Source organism: Oryx dammah, unplaced genomic scaffold (assembly GCF_014754425.2).
Source record: "Oryx dammah isolate SB20612 unplaced genomic scaffold, SCBI_Odam_1.1 HiC_scaffold_23, whole genome shotgun sequence".
NCBI lineage: Eukaryota > Metazoa > Chordata > Mammalia > Artiodactyla > Bovidae > Oryx > Oryx dammah.
In genome coordinates, this window is record NW_024070207.1 from 67,510,033 (window position 1) to 67,529,635 (window position 19,603).

General features: G+C 39.6%; 1 protein-coding gene and 1 pseudogene across 7 annotated transcripts in view; one reads left to right on the plus strand and one right to left on the minus strand.

The window, feature by feature from the left end:
• ATRX (ATRX chromatin remodeler) overlaps nt 1-19,603 on the plus strand; it is a 293,493-nt gene that overhangs the window by 54,453 nt on the left and 219,437 nt on the right. The gene's annotated exons all lie outside the window — the stretch shown is intronic.
• On the minus strand, nt 6,170-7,691 carry LOC120881932 (annotated as a pseudogene).

Consider the following 19,603-nt stretch of genomic DNA (forward strand, 5'->3'; position numbering starts at 1 on the left):
CAGGACTTCTCATGTCCTTTCTGCAAGCTAAGTTGCTTTATTATTAAAATAATTTACTTATTAAATTGTAGTTCTTTCACACTTTAAATTGTTAGAACATTGTAGCTAATGATTAAGTTCCATTTAAACTATTTTTTGATGTAGTTTGATTAATATAGCACTAGTTCAACTGGTAAAATCTGTCATGTAAATGTATAATCTGTCCTTCCCGTTTTTTATGGTTAATTAGGTTATTTCCAAATTTTTTTCTGACACAAATAATACTGCAGTTTGTACATGTCCTCATTCGTAGCTTTGTGGCCACACTTAATACCAGCTTTTAATATTTGTCTGATATATCAAATATCTTTTAAGAAATTACTATTTTAACTATTTTTAAGTTTACAGTTCAGTACCATTAAGTACAGTGGCAGTCTTTTGTAACCATTGTTACTCTCCATTTCTAGATCTTTTTCATCTCCAAAACAGAAACTCTGTACCCATTAAACAATAACTGTGCATTCCTTACTTCCTTCCAGCCCTATTCCACTTTCTCTCTATGAATTTGACTGCTCTAGGACCTTCATCTAAGTCAAAGTATACAGTGTTTCTCCTTTTGTTGTGCAGTGGCTTATTTAGTTAGTATAATGTTTTCAAAGTTCATCTGTGGTATAGGATGTATCAGAAATTCATTCCTTTTTAGGGAGTATCATTCCTTTTGTACCGTACCATTTGTATATTACATTTTACTTATCCATTCACCTGTTATTATGGACATATTAATTATTTCCACGTTTTTGGCTCTTGTGAATAATACAGGTATGAACCTTGATGTATAAATTTCTGTTTGGGTGCCAGCTTTCATTTCTTTTGGTATATACTCAGAAGTGAAATTGCTGGATCATATAGCAATTGAGAAAAGGAAAAATATACCCATTTGAATGCAGAGTTCTAAAGAATAGCAAGGAAAGATAAGAAAGCCTTCCTCAGTGATCAGTGCAAAGAAATAAAGGAAAACAATAGAATGGGAAAGTCTAGAGATCTCTTCAAGAAAATTAGAGATACCAAGGGAACATTTCATGCAAAGATGGGCTCGATAAAGGACAGAAATGGTATAGACCTAACAGAAGCAGAAGATATTAAGAAGAGGGGGCAAGAATACACAGAAGAACTATGCAAAAAAAATCTTCATGACCCAGATTATCACAATGGTGGGGTCATCAACCTATAGCCAGACATCCTGGAATGTGAAGTCTAGTGGGCCTTAGGAAGCATCACTACGAACAAAGCTAGTGGAGGTGATGGAATTCCAGTTCAGCTATTTCAAATCCTAAAAGATGATGCTGTGAAAATACTGCGCTCAATGTGCCAGAAAATTTGGAAAACTCAGCAGTGGCCACAGGACTGGAAAAGGTCAGTTTTCATTCCAATCCCAAAGAAAGGCAATGCCAAAGAATGTTCAGAAACTGCACAACTGCACTCATCTCACACGCTATCAAAGTAATGCTGAAAATTTTCCAAGCCCGACTTCATCAGTACGTGTGCCATGAACTTCCTGATGTTCAAGTTGGTTTTAGAAAAGTCAGAGGAACCAGAGATCAAACTGCCAACATCCATTGGATCATCGAAAAAGCAAGAGAGTTCTAGAAAAACATGTACTTCTGCTTTATTGACTACTCCAAAGCCTTTGACTGTGTGGACCACAACAAACTGGAAAATTCTGAAAGAGATGGGAATACCAGACTGCCTGACCTACCTCTTGAGAAATCTTTATGCAGGTCAGAATGCAACAGTTAGAACTGGACATGCAAAAACAGACTGTCTCTAGATAGGGAAAGGAGTAAGTCAAGGCTGTATATTGTCACCCTGCTTATTTACCTTATATGCAGAGTACATCATGAGAAATGCTGGGCTGGATGAAGCACAAGCTGGAATCAAGATTGCCAGGAGAAATATCAATAACCTCAGATATGCAGATGACACCACCTTTATGGCAGAAAGCAAAGAAGAACTAAAGAGCCTCTTGATGAAAGAGAAAGAGGAGAGCCAAAAAGAGTTTTGGCTTAAAACTCAACATTCAGAAAACTAAGATCATGGCATCTGGTCCCATCACTTCATGGCAAATAGATGGGGAAACAGCGGAAACTGTGACAGACTCTTTTTTGGGGCTTCAAAATCACTGTAGATGGTGACTGCAGTGATGAAATTAAAAGATGCTTGCTCCTTGGAAGAAAAGCTATGACTACCCTAGACAGCGTATTAAAAAGCAGAGACTGTTAGTTTGCCAACAAAGATCTGTCTAGTCAAGGCTATGGTTTTTCCAGTAGTCATGTATGGATGTGAGAGTTGGACTATAAAGAAAGTTGAGTGACAAAGAATTGATGCTTTTGAACTGTGGTGTTGGAGAAGACTCTTGAGAGTCCCTTGGACTGCAAGGAGATCCAACCAGTCCATCCTAATGGAAATCAGTCCTGAATATTCATTGGAAGGACTGATGCTGAAGCTGAAGCTGCAATACTTTGGACACCTGTTGTGAAGAACTGACTCATTTGAAAAGACCCTGATGCTGGGAAAGATTGAAGGCAAGAACAGAAGGGGAACACAGACGATGAGATGGTTGGATGGCATCACTGACTCAATGGACATGAGTTTGAGTAAACTCCACGAGTTGGCGATGCACAGGGAGGCCTGGCGTGCTGCAGTCCATGGGGTGCAAAGAGTTGGACACGACTGAGGGACTGCACTGAACTGAACTATACTGTTTTTTCACAGTGAATGCACTATTCGATATTTCTAACAGCGTTACTCTCATGGTTTCAGTTACTTCCTTACCTATACTTGTTATTTTCCTTACTTTTTTTGAAAGGGCATAATAGGCTCCTAACAGGTGTGAAGTGTTATCTCTTTACAGTTTTGATTTTATTTCTCAATGACTAGTGATGTAGAGCGTCCTTTTGTGTGCTTATGGATATTTTTATGTCCTCTTTGGAGAAATGTCTGTTCAGGTCCTTTGCCCATTAAATTTTTTTTTTTCTAAATTGAATATTTTACATTTTTAAATTGAAGTATAGTTGATTTACAATATTGTATTTCTTTCAGGTATACAGAAAAGTTATTCAGTTATACATACTTATTTATATACACTTAGCATATAAGTATATACATATATATTAAGATTCTTTTGTATTATAATTTATTACAAGTTACTGAATATAATTCCATGTTAATGTCAGTGCTTAGTCTCTCAATTGTGTCTGACTCTTTGTGACCCCATGGACTGTAGCTCGCCAGGCTCCTCTGTCCATGGGATTCTCCACGCAAGAATATTGGAATGGGTTGCCATTTCCTACTCCAGGGCATCTTCCCGAACGAACTAGGGATCAGACCCACAACTCCTGTGTCTCCTGCATTACAGGCAGATTCTTTACCACTGAGCCATTGGGGATGTCCATAATTTCGTGTGCTATACAGTAAATCCTTGTTGTTTGTTTTATGTATAGTGATATGTATCTTGTTATCCCACACTTCTAATTTATTCTTTCCCCTTACCCTTTGGTAACCATAAGTTTGTTTTCTAGGTCTGTGAGTTTGTTTCTATTTTGTACTTAGATTCATTTGTATTATTTTTTAGATTTCCCATAAAACTAGAACAGTAAGTCCCCTACATACAAATGAGTTCCATTCTGAGAGTGTACTCGTAAGTCCAATTTGTTCGTAAATCCAACAGTTAGCCTAGGTATCCTACTAACACAGTCGACTCTATACTGCTATACTGTAATAGCTTTGGAATAGATTCACATCTTTGAAAGTTCACAACTCTAAGGTTCGTATGTAGGGGATGTGCTGTATTAAATAATATTTATTTCTGTTTCTCACTTAACTTCAATCGGTATGATAATCTCTCGATCTATGTTGCTGCAAATGGCATTATTTCATTCTTTTTTGTGGCTGAGTAATATTCCATTGTGTATATATACCATATCTTCTGTATGTGTTCATCTGTTGATGGACAGTTAGATTGCTTCCATATCTTGGCTGTTGTAAATAGTCTTGCTATGAACATTGTGGTTCATATGTGTTTCCAAATTATTGGGTTTTTGTCTTTTCTGGATATATGCCCAGGAGCGGGATTGCTGGATTGTATGGTAATTCTAGTTTTGATTTTTGAAGGAACCTCCATACTGTTTTTTATAATGGCTGCACTAGTTTACATTCTCACCATCAGTATAGGTGAGACCCACACCCTCTCCAGCGTTTTTACTTGTGGATTTTTTTGTGAGGGCCATTTTGATTGGTGTGAGGTGATACCTCATTGCAGGTTTGATTTGCATTTCTCTAGTAATCAGTGATGTAGAGCGTCTTTTCATGTGCCTGTTGTCCATTTATTTTTTCAAAAAATGTCTTTTGGTCTTCTCATTTTTTCGATTAGGTATTTTTTTTCTATATTAAATTGTAATCCTGTGTCAGTGATATCATGTGCAGATATTTCCTACCATTTCTTTTCCTTTTGTTTATGGCTTCCTTTGCTGTGTAAACGCTTTTAAGTTTGATTAGGTCCCATTTGTTTATTTTTTTTTCCAGAAGTGTCTTTTATTGAAACTGGGTGATATCGATAAGGGGACAGTACAAAAAAATTTTTGGTCCATGAAAAAAACATAATAATTCAGTTAATAAAAACAGTTATCTTCAATAGGGACACTAGGAGTGCTGAGCTTATTTTTCATGGTTCCAGCCCCAGGGACAGAGGTTGTCCAGTGTCACTCTGGGGAGAACCTTTCAGGGAGTGGGGGGATAATGACTGGAAGGAGAAGACAGGGAGAAAGTCCTGTTGTCCCCAGCATGGAACAGTCAGGGATACAGGGCTGGGGGATGTGCTCGCAGGAGTCTGAGGAGGGGGTGGGGAAGAAGGGGCTTTGTCAGTTCTGCAGGTTTACAGCCCATGCTGAATAGAATTCTCCCTCTGTGCCCAGCTATCTCCCACCCTGCTGTGTTGAGTCTCCGAGCCTGGGATATGCTAACTTGGGGGTGATACAACCTGGAAGAATCTGAGACTCTCCTGGAAAGATACAAAACCATCTCAGTTCAAGGGGCCAAGATTGCAGAGTGAGGTCTTGCTGCTAGCTGAGGGGTCTGAAGCTTTGAGGGTGCCGGCTGGGGAGTCACAATCCTGTGAGGCAGGGAGAAAGATGAGTCACAAACCCAAGTCAGAGCTCTCTCTATCCCTAGGCATTTTCACTCCTCAGTGCCCTAGAAGTCACCAGTGGGTGTCAACTGGGCAGACAAGGGACAGAAAGACTGGGATGGCCCAGGGCTTTTACCTATTTGATCGTAGGGCTGTTTCTCCATGAAAGGATGGGGGAGGCACGGTGGAGTGAATGAATGAGTCACACCTCCACTCAGGAAGGAACATCCTCTGCTGGCAATGACAGCACCCAGGGCTCTGACAGGGGAAGGCAAGATTCCCCCACCTGAATGCCCTTGGTTAGGACAGACAGGAGGAAATCCTTAATAGCAGCTACAGGGAGTGTGCCGGGAGGGAGCAATACTACAGGAACAAACAATACTGATGTGGGCCCCCCGAGGAACTGGAGAAGCACTGAGACAGCAGGCCCATCTGGAGGGCTGCAGACTGACCTGGGGCCAGGGTTCCTTTAGTGCTAGAGGGCAACAAGTGAAGGGAGAGTTTGCTCCAAACCTGTGGAGGGAAGGAAGGAAATTGGATTCTGTTATCAGGAGATCCAGGATCAACTAGCTTATAGAGTGCCCCCAGGCCTGAGTTGTGGAGAAGGGGCTACAGCTTCTAACTCCTGGGTCTCTGAAGGGCAGGATCAGTGTAGTTGGTCCCCTTGAGGACAACTTGGCCTTAGGCCCAGTCCATTCACTGCACTAATTATCAAACTATGGGTTCTCTCTCTAATACTATCTAGAGGTCCTATGCAGACCAGGGGAGGGGAGTGGCACATGGGAAATTTGTGGGGCAAAGGGAAGCTGGGGACAGGAAGGAACGGGGTGGAATAAGAGGATAACTGCTGTCATGTGATACCCTCTTCATTCTGGTGTTGTCCTAGAACTGACAGCATCCCCTGGAAGGCCCCCGGGGCACACAGCTGTATGAGGCACACAGCACAGGGCCCGAATAAAGGAATTGGTGCAGCCAAATCAGGGCTTTGTGGGTGAAGCCCTATGAATTTCAGATTCCCAGGGCTTGCTCTAATTTTTGTCATCTCTGCTGCACCTTGGAGTAGAAATATTGGCACACAGCTTCCTGGGTCCAAGGCTGGAAGTAGAAGTCTGCTCAGCGTTCCTCCTCTGGGTTACCCACCACATCAGTCATGGTCTTGAGCTCCTGGCACTGGGACTGAAGCCAGTCATTGATGAAACCTTGAGGGTCTCTGGCAAAGCTCAGCAAGAACTTTTGCTGGGTCTTCAGCAGATTGATAATTTCTGTTGTCTCATGGATCTTGTTGTCTAGAGTAGCAATCTCCTGCTGGCTAGCAGTAGATAGCGGAAAAGAATTCATCTGGTCTTCAAGGTGTCATCCACTTTCACATCAGTGTCATAACAAGCTGTCTTTTTCTGATCATTCGGGTCAACACTGATGACATGATTAATGATGATGGGCTCAGGTGTCATAAGCAAGGCATGGAGCTGTTGGGGGACCTCTGAAAACTTCATACGTTGAGAATCAAAGATCTGCTGGAGGTACTTGTCAGAGATGACAAACTCCCGCTCATGTCAGTCCTGGAGCTTATGTGTCTTAATATGTTGCCATAGTGCTTGAATGATCACTGGACGGGTCTGTGTGTGGATGCCAAGCCAGACAAGGGTCTAACTTAAACTGAGGAGGCTGGTAATTCAGTATCAGCAGGACAGTACACCGTACATTCACATCTCCTGGCTATTTCACCTGGAAGCCATCCATCTCCTGGGTAGCGGTGGTCCTGTGCCATTCTACCATATGGTTGTGTGGTCCATACAAGTCTTTGTCTAGTTCGATTACCGAGGACTTAAAAGAAGAGAACTTCCTCTTTTGTTTGGTGGCATCATATTTGGACAAGGCTGAATCCTCCAGGAGATGTCCTTCTACCTGAAGCTCCCAGAAAGCCACTGTCCCTTCCCCATCCTCGGCATCTGACTTAGCCAGTTTGAAAGTGTTAGAAATGAAAATTCACAGCTTTTGTTTTTGCTTGATGGGACGTTTCAAGGCTTCCTGGATATCTAGCCGTTTGCTCACAATAGTCTGGTCTAGTTTCCTTTCAAAAGCCAAGAGATCCATATAGGCTTAGGATTCTGGTACCATTTCACGACCTTTGAGATAGAATTTTGTCAGCCATCGTTTTTTTCCAGTGTGATTCCGATTTTGGACTGCCTGCTGCTGGACCTGCTAGATCTGCTGAGGCGCAGGTCTCTTGCGGGACTGGTCCATCCCTGACTGAGCCAGGCCAGGTCAGACTGAAGGGTTCCCCCCATAGCCAGGGGGTCCCAAGGAGGGTCCCTGAGGTGTCATTTGGCTGCCTGGTAGCATACCTGGTCTCGGATAGGCTGCTTTGGGCACCCAGGAGCAGTACAGCCCTTGACTCTGGTGCTGGGACCATATGCACCAGACTCCCCAGTGCCCTGCCTAGGCCCGGGGCAGCCACCATGCCCACCCCTCCTTGAGGCTCCTACGCCCCGCTGGGAGCCACAGATTGGAAACCCGCCCAGGCTGCCATCTTTCCCAGAGCTGCTGCTGAAGCTGCACAAAGAGCTGAACTGGAACTCCTATTTTTTTTCTATTGCTTTGGGAGATACAAACGCTGATACAATATATGTCAGAGAATGTTTGCCTATGCTTTCTTCCAGGAGTTTTATGGTGTTATGACTATGTTTAGGTCTTTAAACCATTTTGTGTTTATTTTTCTATGTGGTATGAGGGAGTGTTCTAACTTCACTGATTTACCACTGATGAAGTTGTCTAGCTTTCCCATTGCCACTTGTTGAAGAGACTGGCATTTCTCCATTGTTTATTCTTGCTTTCTTTGTTGAAGATTATTTAACTGTAGATGTTTGAGTTTATTGTTGGGCTCTCTATTTTGTTCTGTTCTGTATGTCTGTTTTTGTGCCAATGGCATGCTGTTTTATTACTGTAACTTTATACTGTTGTCTGAAGTCTGGGAGGGTTATGCCTCCTGCTTTGTTCTTTTCCCTCAGGATTGCTTTGGCAGTTCTGGATCTTTTGTGGTTCTATGTTAATCATGATTATTTGTTCTAGTTCTTTGAAAAATGTTATAGGTAGTTTGATAGGGATTGTATTAAGTCTGTAGATTGCTTTGGATAGTATGACCATTTTACCAATATTCTTCCAATCCAAGAGCATGGGATATCTTTCCATTTCTCTGAATCATCTTCAGTTTTCTTTTTCACTGTTTTATAGTTCTCAATGTATAGCTATTTTACCTCATTGGTTAGGTTTATTCCTAGGTATTTTATGTTTTTTGATTCTATTATACTATTTATTAAAATTATTTTTATATTTATTTATTTATTTGGCTACACCATGTGGTTTGCAGGAACTTAGTTTTAGAACAGGTATTGAACCCATGTCCCAGCAGTAAAAGCACCAAATCCTAACCACTGGAACTCCAGGGAACTCCTTGGATGCTATTTTAAAGAGGATTCTTTTTACTTTCTCTTTATGATATTTCATTGTTACTATAAAGATATGCAACATATTCTGTATATTAATCTTATATTCTTTTACCTTGCTAAATTCATTTATTAGTTAATAATTTTTGTGTGGAGTCCTTAGGAATTTCTGTATAGTATGTCATATGCATATAGTCACAGTTTTTCTTTCCTTTCTAATTTGAATATGTTTTATTTCATTTTCTTTTTTGATTGCTGTACCTTTGCTCAGTTTTGAATTTGGTTGTTTGGTTTCTTCCTAGTTGAATTGTAAGATTTCTTTATGTTTCCTGACTATCAGTACCATTTCTGATATATAATTTAGAAATATTTTCTCCCATTTTGTGGGTTGTCTTTTTATTCTCTTGATAATAGCATCTGATGCACAAAATGTTTACATTTTGGTGAAATCCAGTTTATTTTTTGTTGTTGTTGTTGCCTGTGCTTTTGGTGTCATATTCAAGAAAGCATAGCCAAATCTGATATCATGAAGATTCCCCTTCTATCTTCTATAGAGTTTAATGGATGGTTTTAGCTACTCTTTTTAGGTCTTTGATGAATTTTGAATTAATTTTTGTATGTGGTGTAAGACAAGGGTCCAATTCAATTTTTTTGCATGTGGATGTCCAGTTTTTTCCACATTGTCCTTTTCCTGTTGTATATTGTTGATACCCTTCTTGAAAATCAATTGACACATATATGCAAGGCTTTATTTCTAGGTTCTGTACTCCATTGTTCTATATGTTCTTCTGCCAGTACTACAATGTTTTAATTATTTTAGCTCTGCTTTTAGATTTTTTAAGTTTACTTGATTTACTGTATTGTGTTTTATATATATATATATGTTATATACATCAAAGTGATTCAGTTGTGCATATATATTTTCCACATTATTTTCCAGTATAGGTTATTGCATGATATTAAGTGTAGTTCCCTGTGTTATATGGTAAATTCTGTTGGTTTAGTAGTTAGTTTTGAAATTAGGAATTGTGAGTTCTTTAATTTTGTACTTTTTCATAATTGTTTTGGCTATTCAAAATTCCTCAATAATTTTAGAATTGATTTTTCTGTTTCTTCAAAAATATCTTGTGATTTTGATAGGAGTTGAAAAGAATCTGTAGACCACTTTGAGTAGTATTGCCATCTTAAAAATATTTGTGTTTTTAACTTTTTCCAGCTGTGAAAAGATTGCTGTTTTGTAGCTTACCAGAAGTCTTTCACCTCCTTGGTTAAATTTATTCCTAAATATTTAATTCTTTCTGATGCTATTGTAAATGTAATTGTTTTGCCAGTTTCCATTTTGGATTGTTGGTTGTTAGTATAGAGAAATACAGATGCTTCTTGTGTGTGAATTTTGTATCCACCAGCTTTACAGTTTGTTTATTAACTGTGTTAAGAGTTTTTGTTACAAATTCTATTAAGATTTCCTATATGTAAGTTGTCATCTGTGGACAGAGATAAGTTTACTCTTCCTTTCCAGTTTGGATTATAATATGCTACTTTAAACAGTTGTTAAGTGAGCATGAAACCATTTACCTCAGATTGGGACTTGACCCCATTTGGATAGGACTCAAACCCAGCCAAAACCCATGGTACCTGGTTTCAGGGCCAAATAAAGCTCAGGTTCTTGATGTCTCATCACAGAAAGAATTCAGTGAGAGACAAAGTGATAGGTAAGAAGTAGATTTATTCAGATTCTGAGAGAAACACACTCCATAGACAGAGTGTGGACCATTGCAGAGTGCTTGTGTGGCTGCAAAATGTGGCGTGGTTAGTTTTTATAGGCTGGATAATTTAATATGCTAATGAGTTGAAGGATTATTCCAACTATTTTTGGGAAGGGATGGAGATTTCCAGGATTTGGGGCACTGCCCACTCCTTGGTCTTTTAACAGTGCCTTGGAACTGTCATGGTACCTCTGGGTGTGTCATGTCACTTACTGATTGAGGACCAAGGTCTAGTCTTTGTCTGCCATCTTGGTCCCACTTGATTCTAGTCGACTTATGTTATGTCCTTCAGTTCAGTTCAGTCACTCAGTCATGTCTTACTTTTTGCGACCTCATAGACTGCAGCATGCCAGGCTTCCCTGTCCATCACCAACTCCTGGAGCTTGCTCAAACTCATGTCCATCGAGTTGGTGATGCCATCCAACCATCTCATCCTCTGTCACCTCCTTATCCTCCTGCCTTCAATCTTTCCCAGCATCAGTGTCTTTTCAGATGAGTCAGTTCTTTGCAACAGGTGGCCACTGCATTAGAGCTTCAGCTTCAGCATCAGTCCTTCCAATGAATATTCAGGACTGATTTCCTTTAAGATTGACTGGTTTGAGTTCCTTGCAATCCAAGGGACTCTCAAGAGTCTTCTCCAATACCACAGTTCAAAAGCATCAATTCTTCGGCACTCAGCTTTCCTTAGAGTTCAGCTCTCACATCCGTGCATGACTACTGGGTAAACCATAACTTATACCTGATGGACCTTTGTCAGCAAAGTAATGTCTCTGCTTTTTAATATGCTGTCTAGGTTGGTCACAGCTTTTCTTCCACGGAGCAAGCATCTTTTAATTTCATGGCTGCGGTCACCATCTGCAATGATTTTGGAGCCCAAGAAAATAAAGTCTCTCACTGTTTCCATTGTTTCCTCATTTATTTGCCATGAAGTGATGGGACCAGATGCCATGATCTTCGTTTTCTGAATGTTGAGTTTTAAGCCACATTTTTCATTCTCTTCTTTCACTTTCATCAAGAGGCTCTTTAGTTCTTCGCTTTCTGCTATAAGGGTGGTGTCACTTGCGTATCTGAGGTTATTGATATTTCTCCCGGCAATCTTGATTCCAGCTTGTGCTTCATCCAGCCTGGCATTGCTCATGATATACTCTGCATATAAGGTAAATAAGCAGGGTGACAATATACAGCTTTGACGTACTCCTTTCCCAATTCAGAACCAGTCTGTTGTTCCATGTCTAGTTTTAAATGTTGCTTCTTGACCTGCATACAGATTTCTCATGAGTCAGGTAAGGTGGTATGGTATTCCCATCTCTTTCAGAATTTTCTACAGTTTGTTGTGATCCACACAGTCAAAGGCTTTGGCGTAGTCAATAAAGCAGAAATAGATGTTTTTCTGGAATTTTCTTACCTTTTTGATGATCCAGCAGATGTTGGCAATTTTATCTCTGGTTCCTCTGACTTTTCTAAATCCAGCTTGAGCATCTGAAAGTTCATGGTTTACATACTGTTGAAACCTGGCTTGGAGAATTTTGAGTATTACTTTGTGTGTGAGATGAGTGCAGTTGTGTGGTTTCTGAACATTCTTTGGCATTGCCTTTCTTTGGGATTGGAATGAAAACTGACCTGTTCCAGTCCTGTGGCCACTGCTGAGTCTTCCAAATTTGCTGGCACATTGAGTGCAGTATTTTCACAGCATCATCTTTTAGGATTTGAAATAGCTGAACTGGAATTTCATCACCTCCACTAGCTTTGTTCGTAGTGATGCTTCCTAAGGCCCACTAGACTTCACATTCCAGGATGTCTGGCACTAGGTGGGTGATCACTCCATTGTGATTGTCTAGGTTGTGAAGATCTTTTTTGTACAGTAGTTCTGTGTATTCTTGCCACCTCTTCTTAATATCTTCTGCTTCTGTTAGGTCCATACCATTTCTGTCCTTTATTGTGCCCATTTTTGCATGAAATGTTCCCTTGGTATCTATAACTTTCTTGAAGAGATCTCTAGTTTTTCCCACTCTGTTGTTTTCCTCTATTTCTTTACATTGATCACTGAGGAAGGCTTTCTTATCTCTCCTTGTTATTCTTTAGAACTCTGCATTCAAATTGCTATATCCTTCCTTTTCTCCTTTGCCTTTAGATTCTCTTTTCTCAGCTATTTGTAAGGCCTCTTCAGACAACCATTTTGCCTTTCTTTTTCTTAGGGGTTGTCTTTCTTGATCACTGCCTCTTGTACAATGTCATGAACCTTTGTCCATAGTTCTTCAGGTTCTCTGTCTGTCAGATCTAATCCCTTGAATCTATTTCTTACTTTCACTGTATATTCGTAAGGAATTTGATTTAGGTCATACTTGAATGGTATAGTGGGCTATGTCATTCTTTCAAAAGTTGTGCCCTGTAACTTTCCCTCTGGTTACAAGCAGATATTTAATTACCAACGATTTGTTTTTAAAAAGACCAGTTTTGGTCACTATATTCATGATTCAGTTCAGTTTAGTCGCTCAGTCGTGTCCAACTCTTTGCGACCCCATGAACCTCGGCACGCCAGGCCTCCCTGTCAATCACCAACTTCCGGAGTCCATCCAAACTCATGCCCATTGAGTCGATGATGCCATCCAACCATCTCATCCTCTGTTGCCCCTTCTCCTCCTGCCCTCAGTCTTTCCCAGCATCAGGGTCTTTTCCACTGAGTCAGCTCTTCGCATCAGGTGGCCAAAGTATTGGAGTTTCAGCTTCAGCATCAGTCCTTCCATTGAACACCCAGGACTGATCTGCTTTAGGATGGACTGGTTGGATCTCCTTGCAGTCCAAGGGACTCTCAAGAGTCTTCTCCAACACCACAGTTGAAAAGCATCAATCCTTTGGTGCTCAGCTTTCTTTATAGTCCCACTCACATCCATACATGACCACTGGAAAAACCATAGCCTTGAGTAAATGGACCTTTGTTGACAAAGTAATGTGTCTGCTTTTTAATATGCTGTATAGGTTGGTCATAACTTCCCTTCCAAGGAGTAAGTGTCTTTTAATTTCATGGCTGCAGTCACCATCTGCAGTGATTTTGGAGCCCAGAAAAATAAAGTCAGCCCCTGTTTCCACTGTTTCCCATTCTGTTTGCCATGAAGTGATGGAACCGGATGCCATGATCTTAGTTTTCTTAATATTGGGCTTTAAGCCAACTTTTTCACTTTCCTTTTTCAGTTTCACCAAGAGGCTCTTTAGTTCTTCACTTTCTGCCATAAGGGTGTTGTCATCTGCATATTGGAGTTTATTGATGTTTCCAAATTTCAGACATACTGGGTGATCCATTGCTGTGTTTTAAAAATAGCTGCTTATCTGTTGGAGCAAGTAGGTGAATGGGTGAAAATTAAAAATAAGGGTTTTGGTTTTTATTTTGTGTTGTCTTTTGGCCATACCATGAGGCTTGTTAGTTCCCTAACAAGGTATTGAACCTGAGCCCATGGCATTGTGAGCACAGAGTTCCAACCAGTGGACCACAGGGAATTCCCAATATATAGTGTTAGATGTTTCCATTGTGAAATAGTAGGTAACACATACACAGAATTTTTCTTTCAACTACATGTAAATCTGTAAATATCTCAAAATGAAAAGTTTAATTTAAAAAACACTAGCTCTTTTACACATATGCTTATCTAATTAATAATGCAAAAATTGTGAAGCACTAGTAATTTTTAGAACTCCAGAGTTCTTCATGGGAAAAAAAGTTGTAAAACATTCAAGGTAAAGAACATGGCCCATAGTTCAAAACACTGATATTAGAACTTAAAACTTGGTCTGAAATTCAGTCAGGTATGATATGGTTATCTTACATTAGCACTTTAGATTTTTATTTTGGTTTACTTGAAGATAGATAGATTAGATCTTACTGGTTATTTACATCAAGCCCATGTTGTTAACTGTGAATCTGTAAGTATAAAGGGTGATCACGTTGCTCTAAAATAGATTTTTAACTGCTCTTTTTTTTAAGGTTTATTTATTTATTTTTGGTTGTGATAAGTCTTTGTTGCTTTACTCAGGCCTTTTCTAGTTGCAGTGAGTGTGGGCTACTCTTAGTTATAGTACATGGGCTTCTCATTGTGGTGGCTTCTCTTTTTGTGGAGCACAGGGTCTAGGGTGTGCAGGCTTCAGTAGTTGCAGCTCTTGGGCTCAGTAGTTATGGCTTGCAGGCTCTAGAGTGCAGGCTCAGTGGTTGTGATGCACAGGCTTAGCTGTTCCACAGCATGTGGAATCTTCCCAAACCAGGGATCAAACTTGTGTCCCCTGCATTGGCAGGCAAATTCTCATACATTGTTCCACCAAGAAAGTCCTTTACTCTTAAAGGATCATTTTAAGGATTTTTATCTAGGACCTTGAATGATATAATGTTTAGTACTGGTTAAGTTTCCCATTTTGGCGGAGGAGTAATAGAATGATAACCACATCTGGATTTGAATAAAATAACTTAAAATAGTTCACAGTTATAAAACTGATAAGTTAATGCATGCAGAATCCATCTGAATGCAGAGTTCCAAAGAATAGCAAGAAGAGATAAGAAAGCCTTCTTCAGTGATCAGTGCAAAGAAATAGAGGAAAACAACTGAATGGGAAAGACTAGAGATCTCTTCAAGAAAATTAGAGATACCAAGGGAATATTTCATGCAAAGATGGGCTCAATAAAGGACAGAAATGGTCTGGACCTAACAGAAGCAGAAGATATTAAGAAGAGGTGGCAAGAATACACAGAAGAACTGTACAAAAAAGATCTTCATGACCCAGATAATCATGATGATGTGATCGCTAATCTAGAGCCAGACATCTTGGAAAGTGAAGTCAAGTGGGCCTTAGAAAGCATCACTATGAACAAAGCTAGTGGAGGTGATGGAATTCCAATTGAGCTGTTTCACATCCTGAAAGATGATGCTGTGAAAGTGCTGCACTCAATATGCCAGCAAATTTGGAAAACTCAGCAGTGACCACAGGACTGGAAAAGGTCAGTTTTCATTCCAATCTCAAAGAAAGGCAATGCCAAAGAATGCTCAAACTACCACACAATTGCACTCAACTCTCATGCTAGTAAAGTAATGCTCCAAATTCTCCAAGCCAGGCTTCAGCAATATGTGAACCGTGAACTCCCTGATGTTCAAGCTGGTTTTAGAAAAGGCAGAGGAACCAGATCAAATTGCCAACATCTCCTGGATCATGGAAAAAGCAAGAGAGTTCCAGAAAAACATCCTGCTTTATTGACTATGCCAAAGCCTTTGACTGTGTGGATCACAATAAACTGTGGAAAATTCTGAAAGAGATGGGAATACCAGACCACCTAACCTGCTTCTTGAGAAATCTGTATGCAGGTCAGGAAGCAACAGTTAGAACTGGACATGGAACAACAGACTGATTCCAAATAGGAAAAGGAGTACGTCCAGGCTGTATATTGTCACCCTGCTTATTTAACTTATATGCAGAGTACATCATGAGAAATGCTGGACTGGAAGAAACACAAGCTGGAATTAAGATTGCCGGGAGAAATATCAATAACCTCAGATATGCAGATGACACCACCCTTAGGGCAGAAAGTGAAGAGGAACTAAAAAGCCTCTTGATGAAAGTGAAAGAGGAGAGTGAAAAAGTTGGCTTAAAACTCAACATTCAGAAAACGAAGGTCATGGCATCCGGTCCCATCACTTCATGGGAAATAGATGGGGAAACAGTGGAAACAGTGTCAGACTTTATTTTTTGGGGCTCCAAAATCACTGCAGGTGTTGACTGCAGCCATGAAATTAAGATGCTTACTCCTCAGAAGGAAAGTTATGACCAACCTAGATAGCATATTCAAAAGCAGAGACATTACTTTGCCGAGTAAGGTCCGTCTAGTCAAGGCTATGGTTTTTCCTGTGGTCATGAATGGATGTGAGAGTTGGACTGTGAAGAAGGCTGAGTGCCAAAGAATTGATGCTTTTGAACTGTGGTGTTGGAGAAGACTCTTGAGAGTCCCTTGGACTGCAAGGAGATCCAATCAGTCCATTCTGAAGGAGATCAACCCTGGGATTTCTTTGGAAGGACTGATGCTAAAGTTGAAACTCCAGTACTTTGGCCACCTCATGCGAAAAGTTGACTCATTGGAAAAGACTCTGATGCTGGGAGGGATTGGGGGCAGGAGGAGAAGGGGACGACCGAGGATGAGATGGCTGGATGGCATCACTGACTCGATGGACGTGAGTCTGAGTGAACTCCAGGAGTTGGTGATGGACAGGGAGGCCTGGCATGCTGCGATTCATGGGGTCGCAAAGAGTCGGACACGACTAAGTGACTGAACTGAACTGAACTGAATGCATGTAGTTTTGCCTTAGGAAAAGATTTTTCAATTTACAAAAGGGTTGATGTCATGTTAGTTTCTACTGTACAGCAAAGTGAATCAGTTATACATATAGCCCCTCATTTTTGTATTTTCTTCCCATTTAGGCCAACACAGAGCACTGAGTTTAGTTCCTGTGCTATACAGTAGGTTTTCATTAGTTACTTATTTTATACATAGTATTGATAGTATATACATGTCAGTCCCAATCTCTCAATTCATCCCACCACCCTCTTCCCCCTTGTTATCCATTTTGTTCTGTAAGTCTGTATCTCTGTTTCTACTTTGTAAATAAGATTGTCTATACCATTTTTTTTTCAGATTACAGGTATATGTGTTAATATGGTGTTTATCTTTCTGACTTCACTCTGTAATGCTGTCTCTTAAATAGATTTCTGAACAACTTAGAAGATATTCAAGAAAATAAATCTTAAGGAATACTATGGAATTTGTCAAAAACTAATTTTAGTGCACCTGAAAGTTTTCCATTATTCACCATACTTTACTCTAAATGACATTTGTCTAATTCCAAAATTCACATCTGCCCTTAGAGAGAAAATTTTTCAAATGAATGGGCAAAATTTTAAAGTATCAATATTTTTTCACTATTGGACTTCTGGCTGGTCTTGTAATTCAGGCTCTTCTGTCAGTGGGATTCTCCAGGCAATAATACTGGAATGGGTTGCCATTTCTTTCTCCAGGGGATCTTCCCAAACCAGTAATTGAACCCACATCTCTTATGGCTTCTGCATTGGCAGGCAGGTTCTTTACCCACTGAGCCATCAGGGAAACCCTAATTTATAATATGACATAGATATGTTTATAGCTAAGAATGCCATCCTTCACAAAACAAAAAAGTTCTCCTGATTGTGTCCTCTTGTTTTAATTTTTACATAAAATCGTATTGTTAATGAGTTGCATTGATTTATCCATAGTCTTGACATTGTTCAGCTATAGCATGAATTCATGTGATAGCCGATTTTGTGGTTGGATTGCTGTGAGTTCTAGGAATGAACAGGATAATCATCATTATGCTGTATCCTTTCTACATCATTTGCTATGCTTCTTTCATTTCTAAAGTACAACTTTTTCAGTGTTTGCTAATCTGTTGATGTAAAATGACATTGTGCCTTCTTGTCTTTTCTTCTGGTTCCATTCTCTAGTTGAAGATTTAAGGACAGAGTGACTTGATAATATTTTTGGACATCTGACTTATTTCCAAAGAAAGGTTATGGCAAAAATAGAAGCCATACCCTCTTGATATCTGTATTCTAGAGTCAAGTTTGTTTAAAGATTTTTTTAAAACAGCCCTCTCCACCAACAACCAAATCTCACACAAGATCTCTAGTTGCATGTAACAAGAACTGTAACTGCCTGTTACAGTTCATTTCTTTTTCATTCCTTAAATATCTTGGATCTTCCCAAGCAAACATAGAAGACTGGTACAGAGGGGCCACTGGCCTTGGAGCCCAGCACCCTGCTTGAATCTGGGAGGTGTCTGGCTTATGAAGGCCTCAGAGATATTACCTGATTTCTAGTGGTTTTTTCTTAAAGTCTTTTATTTATTTATTTTTGGCTCTGCTGGTTCTTTGTTGCTAAGCTTTTTCTAGTTGTGGAGAGTGTAGGGGCTACTGTTTGTTGTGGTGGGCAGGCTTCTGGTTGCAGTGATTTCTTCTGTTGCAGAGCACAGGCTCTAGGCATAGCACTTCAGTAGTTGTGGTATGTGGACTCAGTAGTTGAGGCTCACAGACTCCAGAGCTCAGGCTCAGTAGGTATGGTGCATGGGCTTAGTTATCCCATGGCACATGGCATCTTTTTGGACTAGGGGTCAAACCTGTGTCCCCTGTATTGCAAGGCAGATTCTTAACCAGTGGACCACCAGAGAAGCTCCACCTTAGTGTTTTAATGTACATTCTTTTGATGATTAGTGAGATTGTAGTGCTTCTCTCCCAATTTTTTTTTTTACAGTTATATTCCATTAAAAATTTTTTTTGTCTTTTATTCATTTATATACTCATTGTGTCGCTCAGTTGTGTCTGACTCGTGCGACCCCATGAGATTGGAGTACTTTTTCTCCCAGTTCTTTTTTACATAGTTATATTCCATTTTAAAAAAAATTGTCTTTTGTTCATTTATATACTAGGAATTTATTATTATTATTTTTGGTCGCACTGTATGGCATATGAAATCTTAGTTCTCTGACCAGGGATTGAATCCATGCTCTCTTCAATGGAGGCCTGGAGTCCTAACCATCAGGACCATCAGGGATTCCCAGTTTTATTTAATATAATAATCTTTTTATTTTCAGATGATTTTGCCAACTAAATTTTATTTATGGATTTTTTGGGGGAGGTGTGTGCACAAGTTTTATGTCTTACGTTTTATTACATACATTCTTAAATTCCATCCTCTACTTTTTATTTTCCATTGAGGTAAAATTCACATAAAACAGAATTTACCATTTAAAATCATTTTAGTATATAATTCAGTTAATTTTTTTTTTTTACTAAATTCACAATATTGTACAACTGTTACCACTTTCTAAAGTTAGAATATTTTCATTGTCCCCAAAGATAACCCATACCTCCCAATTTCCCCCTTCCTCCATCCCCTAGGTACCCCCTAATCTACTTTCTCCCTCTGTAGATTTGCCTACTTAGACATTTTACATATATAAATTGAATCATCTGATATGTAGGAATTTGTGTCTACCTTTTTTTATCATAAAGTTTCCAAGGTTCATCCATGTTTAGTATGGATGAATATTTCATTCCCTTTTATTGGGGTATAATACCCTGTTGTTTATTTATTAGTTGATGGATATTTGGATACTTTTTGCTTTTGGCTTTTATAAATATTGCTACTATGAACTTTGTACTGTTCTTTGATCATG